Consider the following 9684-nt stretch of genomic DNA (forward strand, 5'->3'; position numbering starts at 1 on the left):
TTTCCGATTAAAAATATGTCAACAACACATACATATCAGAAATTCTATAGTGCTCCCACTCACTTTCTTGGAAATACAAGTTTTTCATAAATTTTGTATAAACCAAAAAGATTTGATCATCTCAATAAAGCGTATATTCCAACTCCGAGATGCTTGCGCCAGTCCATAGAAGGATCGCTCGATCTTGCATACTTGTTAGCATCCTTAAGATCGACAAAACCTTTTGATTGTATAGCATACAACCTATCCTCAAGGAGACCGTCGAGGAAACAATGTTTTGACATCCATCTGCAAGATTTCATAATTGAAAAATGCAGGAATTGCTAATCTAATTCCAACATACTTTAGCATCGCTATAGGTGAGAAAGTCTTATTGTAGTCAACTCGTTGAACTTGTGAGAAACCTCTTTGCGACAAGCCGAGCTTTTCTAAATGGTGATATTTACCATCATTGTATGTCTTCGTTTTAAAGATCCATCTGTACTTAGTAGCCTTACGGCCATCAAGTAGTTCTTCCAATGTCCACACTTTGTTTTCATACATGGATCCTATCTTGGTTTGTCCATCTTGACTTGGAACCCAGTGGGTGTTGCCTTGTGTCGTATGGTTGTTTGTTTCTAATCTAGTGGGGGCACGCTGAGTGAACCCATTGGGTGTAGTCCCCGAGACTGCTGTCGAGTGCTTGCATCGGCACGGGTCTAATTGGGAGACAGTCTCTTTTTTTGACTCAGCCAGGCCGGACCTGGTCGGGTGGTTTTGTATCCAGTGGGGGCACGCTGAGTGCACCCTGTGGGTGTAGTCCCCGAGACCGCTCTCGAGTGCTTGCATCGGCACGGGTCTGATTGGAAGACAGTCTCTTTTTTTGACTCGGCCAGGCCAGACCTGGTCGGGTGGTTTTGTATCCAGTGGGGGCACGCTGATTGGAAGCCACACTCTGGTTCTTTTCTATGACTCGGCCAAGCCGGACCTGGTCGAGTGGTTTTGCATCCAATGGGGGCACGTTGAGTGCACCCGATAGGTGTAATCCCCGAGACTATTATCGATCGTTTGCGAAGGGCATTAGTCTTAAGAACTTGGACGCAAGATCCTTTTACATACTTAGAGTACTTGCGCCACTCTATCTGTCGAGTGAATATGTTTCTTTAGTATCTCCACTAGTGTGGGTGGGTGTGGCGGGCCTAAATTCGGTTGAATGAAGTGTACTTCTCCACTCGGGAGTGGAAAAATATTAGTGTCGACTGAACTATTTCCTTGATGGTTTCAGAAAGCCTGTGAGATTGGAGTCAAGTATGCCAACTTGGGATCAAAGAAGAACCAGCTTCAGCTAGATCTGGAAGTGACGACCAATGACTTGAACGCCTTTAAGAAAGCACTCGAGGACAAGGACAAGGTCCTCGCAGAAGCTAAGGAGAGACCCGAGGCTGCTGAGAAGAAGCTCTTGGAAATCGTCCAGGTGGAAGAAGAGAACACCAGACTGAAGAAAGAACGTCTCAAATTGGGGAAAAGATTGAGCACATGGCGAAAAGGCGAAGCGCCATGGAAAAGTATCTGAAGGACTTTTTGAGCAAAATGCTCGGGACGCTTACCCGTATGCTTCTTTCACCGAGTGAATTTCTTCGAACTTTACCGAATGAATTGTGAATGACTTTTTATTTTTCTTTCACAGAGAATTCTTCCTAGACTTTGATAAGGAGACTGAAGAGCTGGACCGTACCTAGACCCTATCAAGTCACGTGTTGCAGATGACGTGTCCATGGATATGTTTTGTCTCAACGCTCGTCTCTTGAATGTCCAAGGGTACGTAGCCCAACTGCGAGCCACATTGGCGAAGATCGACAAGGAGCAGTGGCCTAAAGGCACCCTACCGACTGATCTGGAGTCAATAATGAGCCGCTTGGACCATATTCCCAATAGGGTGCAGACATGGAAGAAGTCTGCCGCACGTTGGGGAGCCGATGTGACCCTTTTGCTCGTCCAAGTCCATCGCAAATAAGCTAGGGAAGATAAGTTGAGCGCACTCCGGGTGGCTAATACGAAGAAGCTCCATTTTGAGGACTTCATGGAGACCTTTATTGACGCGGCGACTCGCGTTGATGATGGGATCAATCTTGACACCTTCGTTGAGCCTGTGAGTCCTGGTGAGCCTTGAAAAGGAACTTCGATTACAGTCGAAACTTTAATTTGCCTTGGTATGCCGAGTGTTAATGTATACATTAGAACTTTGTTCGGGTGTTGAACTCGAGTACTTTCGTCTGCATGGACAACTTTAATCCGTGCTGGATTCCTTTCAGTTTATCTGCATTTGGCTGAGTTTTATTGGTTTTTGAATGTTCTTGATATTTAGGAAAACTCCTTACTTAAGCGAAATCTATTTCAGAGTTAAGTGATGAGTGTAATTTAACTTAGGCGAAGACTGTTTTGCTGCTAAGTTTACAAGTGAATAGGTTGATATCCACTCGGTGGGGTTCTTAACTTAGGCGAAAACATGTTTGTAGCTAAGTCCTTGAGTGAGTGGATTGCTTGTCACTCGGAGAGAGTTTTATACTTAGTCGAAGTCTGTTTCGCGCCTAAGTCCCCGAGTGAATAGGCTGCTATTCATTCGGAGGTTTTTTTTTAACTTAGGCGAAAACATGTTCGCAGCTAAGCCCGTGAGTGATAGGATTGCTCGTCACTCGGAGTATATTCTAAACTTAGGCGAAAGCTGGTTCGCGGCTAAGCACCCAAGTGAATAGGTTGCTATTCACTCGGAAGGGTTTTTAACTTAGGCGAAAACATGTTCGCACCTAAGCCCCCGAGTGAGAGGATTGCTCGTCGTTCGGAATATGTTCTAAACTTAGGCGAAAGTTGGTCCGCGGCTAAGCACTCGAGTGAATAGGTTACTATTCACTTGGAAGGGGTTTTAACTTAGGCGAAAACATGTTCGCAGCTAAGCCCGTGAGTGAGAGGATTGCTCTTCAGTTGGAGTATATTTTGAACTTAGGCGAAAGCTCGTTCACGGCTAAGCACCCAAGTGAATAGGTTGTTATTCACTCGGAAGGGTTTTTAACTTGGCGAAAACATTTTCGCAGCTAAGCCCCTGAGTGAGAGGATTGCTCTTCACTTGGAGTATATTTTGAACTTAGGCAAAGACTGGTTCGGGGCTAAGCACCCGAGTGAATAGGTTGTTATTCACTCAGAAGGGTTTTTAACTTAGGCGAAAACATGTCGCAGCTAAGCCCCCAAGTGATAGGATTGCTCTTCACTCGGAACATATTTTGAGTGTGAAATTGCTCGATCGAAATCGACAAAAACTATAGGAATCATGACTCTGACAAGAAACATCGTTCAGAAAATTCTCTTATTACATCAAACCAATCGGTTCCCAAGCATAAAAACGTTGGAGTAGGTCTGCATTCCAAGCACGGGGTTCGTCCGCTCTCTTCGTGAGCTTGTAAAGGTGGTAGGCTCCATTATTCACTACCTTTGTGACGACGAATGGTAGTTCCCACGTAGGGGCAAGCTTCTGAGGTCGCTGTTGATCCACTCGGAGCACTAGATCGCCTTCGTGGAACGCCCGACTCCTCACATGCCTCCCATGGAAGCGACGTAGATCCTGTTGGTATACACTCGACCGAATCAAGGCCAGTTCACTCTCTTCTTCTAGGAGATCTACTCTGTCCTGTCGCGCCTGTTCAGCCTGAGTCTCTGAATATAAATCCACATAGGGACAATTGTGAAGGAGATCACTCGGCAAGACGCCTTCACCTCCATACACCAAGAAGAAGGGTGTGCGTCTAGTCGACCGGTTGGGAGTTGTTCTCAAGCCCCACAAAATAGATGGTAGTTCAGTTACCCAGGTTCCAGTTGCATGCTCCAAATCTCGCAAGAGTCGAGGTTTCAGCCATTGGAGGATAAGGCCATTTGCCCAGTCATCTTTTCCATTGGTTTGGGGATGTGCGACGGACGCATAATCCACCCGGGTGCCTTGAGCACAGCAAAAATGTCTGAACTCCTCTGAGTCGAAGTTATAACCATTGTTTGTTATGATGCTGTGAGGAACTCCGTACCGAAATGTTATTTCCTTCATGAACTTGATGGCGGTGCACGAGTCCAACTTCTTTATCGGCTTGGCTTCGGTCCATTTAGTGAACATGTCGACTGCAACAAGCAGGTGTGTGAATCCACTTTCGCCCATTCGGAAAGGGTCGACCATGTCGAAACCCCAAACAACAAATGGCCAGACGAGTGGGATCGTCTTTAAGGCAGACACAGGCTTGCGTGACAAGTTAGGATAGAATTGGCACCCTTCGTAGTGATCAATGATATCTTTAGCCATCTCATTAGCGCGCAGCCAGAAGAACCCAGCTCAGTATGCTTTGGCAACAATGGTCCGAGAGGACGCATGATGATCACATGTCCCTGCGTGGATTTCCTCCAGGATCAGTCGACCCTCCTCATGGGAGATGCATCGTTGAGCTACGCTAGTAACACTTTCCCTGTAAAGCTGATCTCCCATCATAGTAAAAGCCTTTGATCGGCGGACAATCTGCTTAGCTTCAGCTTCGTCTTCCGGGAGTTCTTGCCTCAAGATGTATGCAATGTATGGTACTTTCTACTTGGGCGTGATCACCAGAATTTCCATAACCAAATCAACGACTGCTAGAACATCAATCTTAGTCGATTTGGAGGTGCTTATCGGTTGTGGGGGCCCTTCAGTGAAAGGATCCTCTTGCATCAAAGGAGTATGTAAGTGTTCCAGGAACACATTGCTAGGGACAGGTTTCCGAGTGGACCCAATCTTGGCCACTTCGTCAGCTGCTTGATTTTTCAATCGAGGAACATGGTGGAGTTCCAGACATTCAAACTTCTTCTCAAGCTTCCTTACTACGTGGAAATACCCAGTTATGGCGGGGTTTCTGACATGCCATTCCTTCATCAGTTGATTGACCACCAGATCTGAGTCACCGTACACCATCAAGCATCGGACGCCGAGTGAGATGGCCATACGCAACTTGTAGAGGAGGGCTTCATATTTAGCCTTGTTGTTGGAGGAATCAAAATGAATCTAGAGAACCTAGTTGAGCTTTGTCGCCTTTTGGGGACACATATAGCACACCAACACCGGACCCATTCAACATTTTGGATCCATCAAAGAACATAGTCTAGTGTGCCGAGTGAATTTGAGCTCGCTGCTGTTGTTCCACCCACTCGGCCATGAAATCTGCAAGATCTTGAGACTTGATAGCTTTATTTGCCTCGAACTTGGTGTCAGAATATAATAGCTTGATGGCCCATTTAGCCACGCGACCAGATGCGTCCCGATTGTTAAGAATCTCTGATAGTGGGGCATCGCTGATGACTGATATCGAATGATCTTGAAACTAATGTGCCACCTTCTTTGTTGATAAATATATTCCACATAGGTGGTTGTGGTATTGAGGATACCTTTGCTTCGAAGGGGTCGGTACTTCAGAAATATAGTAGACTGGGCGGTGGACTTTGTAAGATTTGCCTTCCTCTTCTCGCTCGAGAGTCAGAACTATTCTGATGACTTGATTAGTAGATGTGATGTATAAGAGCATGCGTTCTTTGCTGTACGGAGTAGCAAGCACCGGTTGGGTGGAAAGCAGGGCTTTCAGCTCGACAAACGCTCCTTCTGCCTTGTCATTCCATTTGTACACATCGTACTTTTTCATGAGTCGATACAAAGGCAATGCCTTCTCACCGAGACGAGAAATGAACCGACTCAGCGCCGCGAGGCAGCCTGTGAGCCTCTGGACTTCATGCCCACACACAGGGATTTTCATTCGGACGATGGCGCCGATCTTCTCAGGATTAAAATCGATCTCACATTCAGAAACAAGGAAACAGAGTAACTTGCCGCCAGGAACTCCAAAAGTGCGCTTAGCTAGATTCAGTTTGATATCATACTTTGTCAGGTTGGCGAATGTCTCTGCCAAGTCAGTCAGCAGGTCGGAACCTTTGCGAGACTTGACCACAATATCATCCATGTATGCTTAGACATTCTGACTAATTTGATCAAGCATGCACTTCTGGATCATACGCATGAAAGTGGCGCCAGCATTCTTCAAACCAAAATGCATGGTGATATAGCAGAAACACCCGAAAGGGGTGATGAAGATCATTTTTATTTCATCTGGACCAAACAGACGGATGTGATGGTAGCTAGAATATGCATCAAGAAAGGATAAACGATGAGACCCCGCAGTTGAATCGACAATTTGGTCAATGCGGGGGAGCGGAAAATGATCTTTCGGGAAGATTTTATTGATGTTCTTGAAATCGATACACATACGAAGGGACTTGTCCTTCTTGGGGACCATGACGACATTTGCGAGCCACTTGGAGTGGTACACCTCGCATATGAACTTCGCCCCCAAGAGTCGAGCCACCTCCTTGCCGATTGCTTTCCTCTTCTCCACCGCAGATCGACGCAAATGCTCTTTAACACGCTTTGCCTACGGATCCACTCTCAATCGGTGCTCAGCCAGTTCCCTAGGCACACCCATCATGTTAGGAGACTTCCATGCAAAGATGTCCCAGTTTTCATGGAGGAACTGGGTGAGCTCGGCTTCCTATTTTCTATCGAGTGTTGTTGAGATTTTGGTCGGGGCAGTATTAGGATCTGTCGGGTGGATGTTCACTTGTTTGACTTCGCCCGCCGACTAAAAAGCGGACTTCTTGGAGCGTATCAGGTCGGCAGGATCAGTGGTCTTCCCGTATTCCTCGAGTTCAACCACAGCCATCTGTTGATCATCTATCTTAAAGCCTTGTTGCAAGCACTCCTTGGCTCTTTGCCGATTGCCTATGACTGTGATGACTCCCTTGGGCCCTAGCATCTTCATCTTGAGGTACACGTAGCATGGACGTGCCATAAAACGCGCATAAGGGGGGCGACCAAGGATGGCATGATAAGCACTCTGAAAATCCACAACTTCAAAAGTCAATTTCTCCTTGCGAAACTTCTTGTTCGTGTCGAATACCACATCCAGCGCAATCTGGCTGAGTGACTTGGCCTTTTTCCCAGGGATGACCCCGTTAAACTGTGTACTGGTTTCAGTCAATTGGGACATCGGAATGGCCATTCCTTTGAGGGTTTCTACATACAGAATGTTCAACCCACTCCCACCATCCATCAAGACCTTGCGAAGACGAACTCCTCCCACAACTGGGTCGACCAGCAAAGCTTGTCAACCAGGGGTAGCGACGTGAGCAGGGGGATCCGACTAATCGAATGTTATGGGAGTCTGAGACCATTTGAGGTACGAGGGGGTGGTCGGAACTGCCATGTTGACCTTTGTGTTAATTACCTTCAATCGACTTCTGCTCTCTACATGAGCAAAAATCATCAATGTGGCGTTGATACTTGGAAAATCTTCCTTATCCTCTTCATCCTCCTTCTCAAGAGTCTTCTAAATCGACGGAGTATCTTTGAACTGTTGGATCAACAGCCTACCCTGACGAGTGGTGTGCTTGGGCAATATCAGATTGCCATCTTCATCTTTCTTTGTGTGGATTGCACACGGTAGATCTAGAACATCTGACTGATTCTTAGACTTCTTTGTGGGAAATTGCCCTTTGGATTTTCCCTTGAATTTCCCTTGTGCCGCTAGGGCGGCTGCTTCTGCTGGAGTGGAAACATCAGCATTGCGCTTCTTTTGGATTGGAATTGCCACCAACATCGTTGTCGACTGCTTTTCCTTTACCGCTGCGGATGCGGTCTTCTTCTTCACCATTGGCGTATCGGGCAGCAATCTCCATCATATTACTCATGGACATGTCACATGTACGACCGAACTTCAAATATAGCTCTCTGTACATGACACCAGCTTTGAAAGCGTAGAATGCCTGGTGCTCGCAAATGTTCTCCACTGAGTGATGAAGGGTGGTCTAATGCTGGATATAATCTTTAAAGATTCATTCGGCTTCTGTACGCAAAGCTGCAACTCGGACAAACCAGCAGGACGCTTGCACGTGCCCTCGAATGTTTTGATGAACACTCAGGCGAGATCCTCCCATAAATAGATGCTAGAAGGAGCCAACTGATTCAGCCATGCCCTGGCCGAACCATCCAACATCAAATGTGAATGCTTCATGGCGACGTTGTTGTTACCTCCACCAATTTGAACTGCCACTCGGTAATCATCAAGCCATGTTTCAGGCTTAGAATCTCATGTGAATTTACTTATTCCAGCCGCCAACCTGAAGTTGGGGGGAATATCAGCTGAACGGATTGCTCTACTGAAGCACTCGGGGCCAGAAACTGCAGTGCCATTTCCACTCGGACGATCTCTATCAAAACCATGTGTGTGAGCTCTGCCCTTGTGAATCCTCCTCTACGCGAGTACATTTCTCGCATCAAACCCAGGACTCCGCTCATCACCGAATGAGCGCCTATCGTCATAGTGTCGGGACACATACGTACCACTCCTCGGAGGATAATGCACCCGACGGCGGTCATCACGGTGGTAACGGGGAGCAAACTGGTTCTGCCCCTCATGTGTGTGTTGATTCTCTCGGTAACCTCCGTCTCTGCGACGTTGAGGTGACCGTGGACTGAAAACTGAACGAATTGTATCTGTTGTGCGTGAATTACAGTGCAACCTATTGAGCCACTGAACATCAGAGCGACTGTTACACAATTGAGTTTTGTTGCTGTGCTGCTTGAAGCAAAGTACGAATCTGCTCTAAGCCTCTACTAGCCTCTAAATCTAACGGTTGAATGGAATCTGCTATCTTAGCGGCAACAACACCATTTAGTACCAGAGTACGAAATACCTCGACGTTGTTCTATGATCCACTCGTAAAGAGTTGTCACTGATGCCGACTGGAAATTGGAGGACGACGACGGGCGTGTCCACTCGATGGTTCTCCAACTTCGCGTTCGCCGCGACCGAACCCGGGTGGGCTCTCCATAGAATCCACCATGAAGACTTCCACTGCAGGATTGCAGCTCTCGCACTTGGAAGGAACATCAGACAGATGTGACGCCGAGTGGATCGCGCTCCGAAGAGGTTCAGCAGGCTCGGTTGCAGCAATCCACGGAGATGACACAGATGACGCCTAGCGATCCACTACGTGTTTCACCCATCGCTGAAGTCGTGAGCTACCAGATCGCTTGTGACGACGAGCAACAGAGCGGACGGTCGACACCGGAGTCGATGGCTGCCGAAGTAGTATGCCACAGCAGCTTGCACGGAAGTGCGGCGCCCCGTTGATCGGGAGCACCCTTTGATGGGGAACGTCGCATGGGAAACAAAAAATTTCCTACGCGCACGAAGACCTATCATGGTGATGCCCATCTACGAGAGAGGATGAGTGATCTACGTACCCTTGTAGACCATACAGCAGAAGCATTAGTGAACGCGGTTGATGTAGTGGAACGTCCTCACGTCCCTCGATCCGCCCCGCGAACAATCCCGCGATCAGTCCCACGATCTAGTACCGAATGGACGGCACCTCCGCGTTCAGCACACGTACAGCTCGACGATGATCTCGGCCTTCTTGATCCAGCAAGAGAGACGGAGAGGTAGAAGAGTTCTCCGGCAGCGTGACGGTGCTCCGGAGGTTGGTGATGATCTCGTCTCAGCAGGGCTCCGCCCGAGCTCCGCAGAAACGCGATCTAGAGGAAAAACCGTGGAGGTATGTAGTCGGGCTGCCGTGGAAAAGTCATCTCAAATCAGC

Source organism: Hordeum vulgare, chromosome 2H (genome assembly GCF_904849725.1).
Source record: "Hordeum vulgare subsp. vulgare chromosome 2H, MorexV3_pseudomolecules_assembly, whole genome shotgun sequence".
NCBI lineage: Eukaryota > Viridiplantae > Streptophyta > Magnoliopsida > Poales > Poaceae > Hordeum > Hordeum vulgare.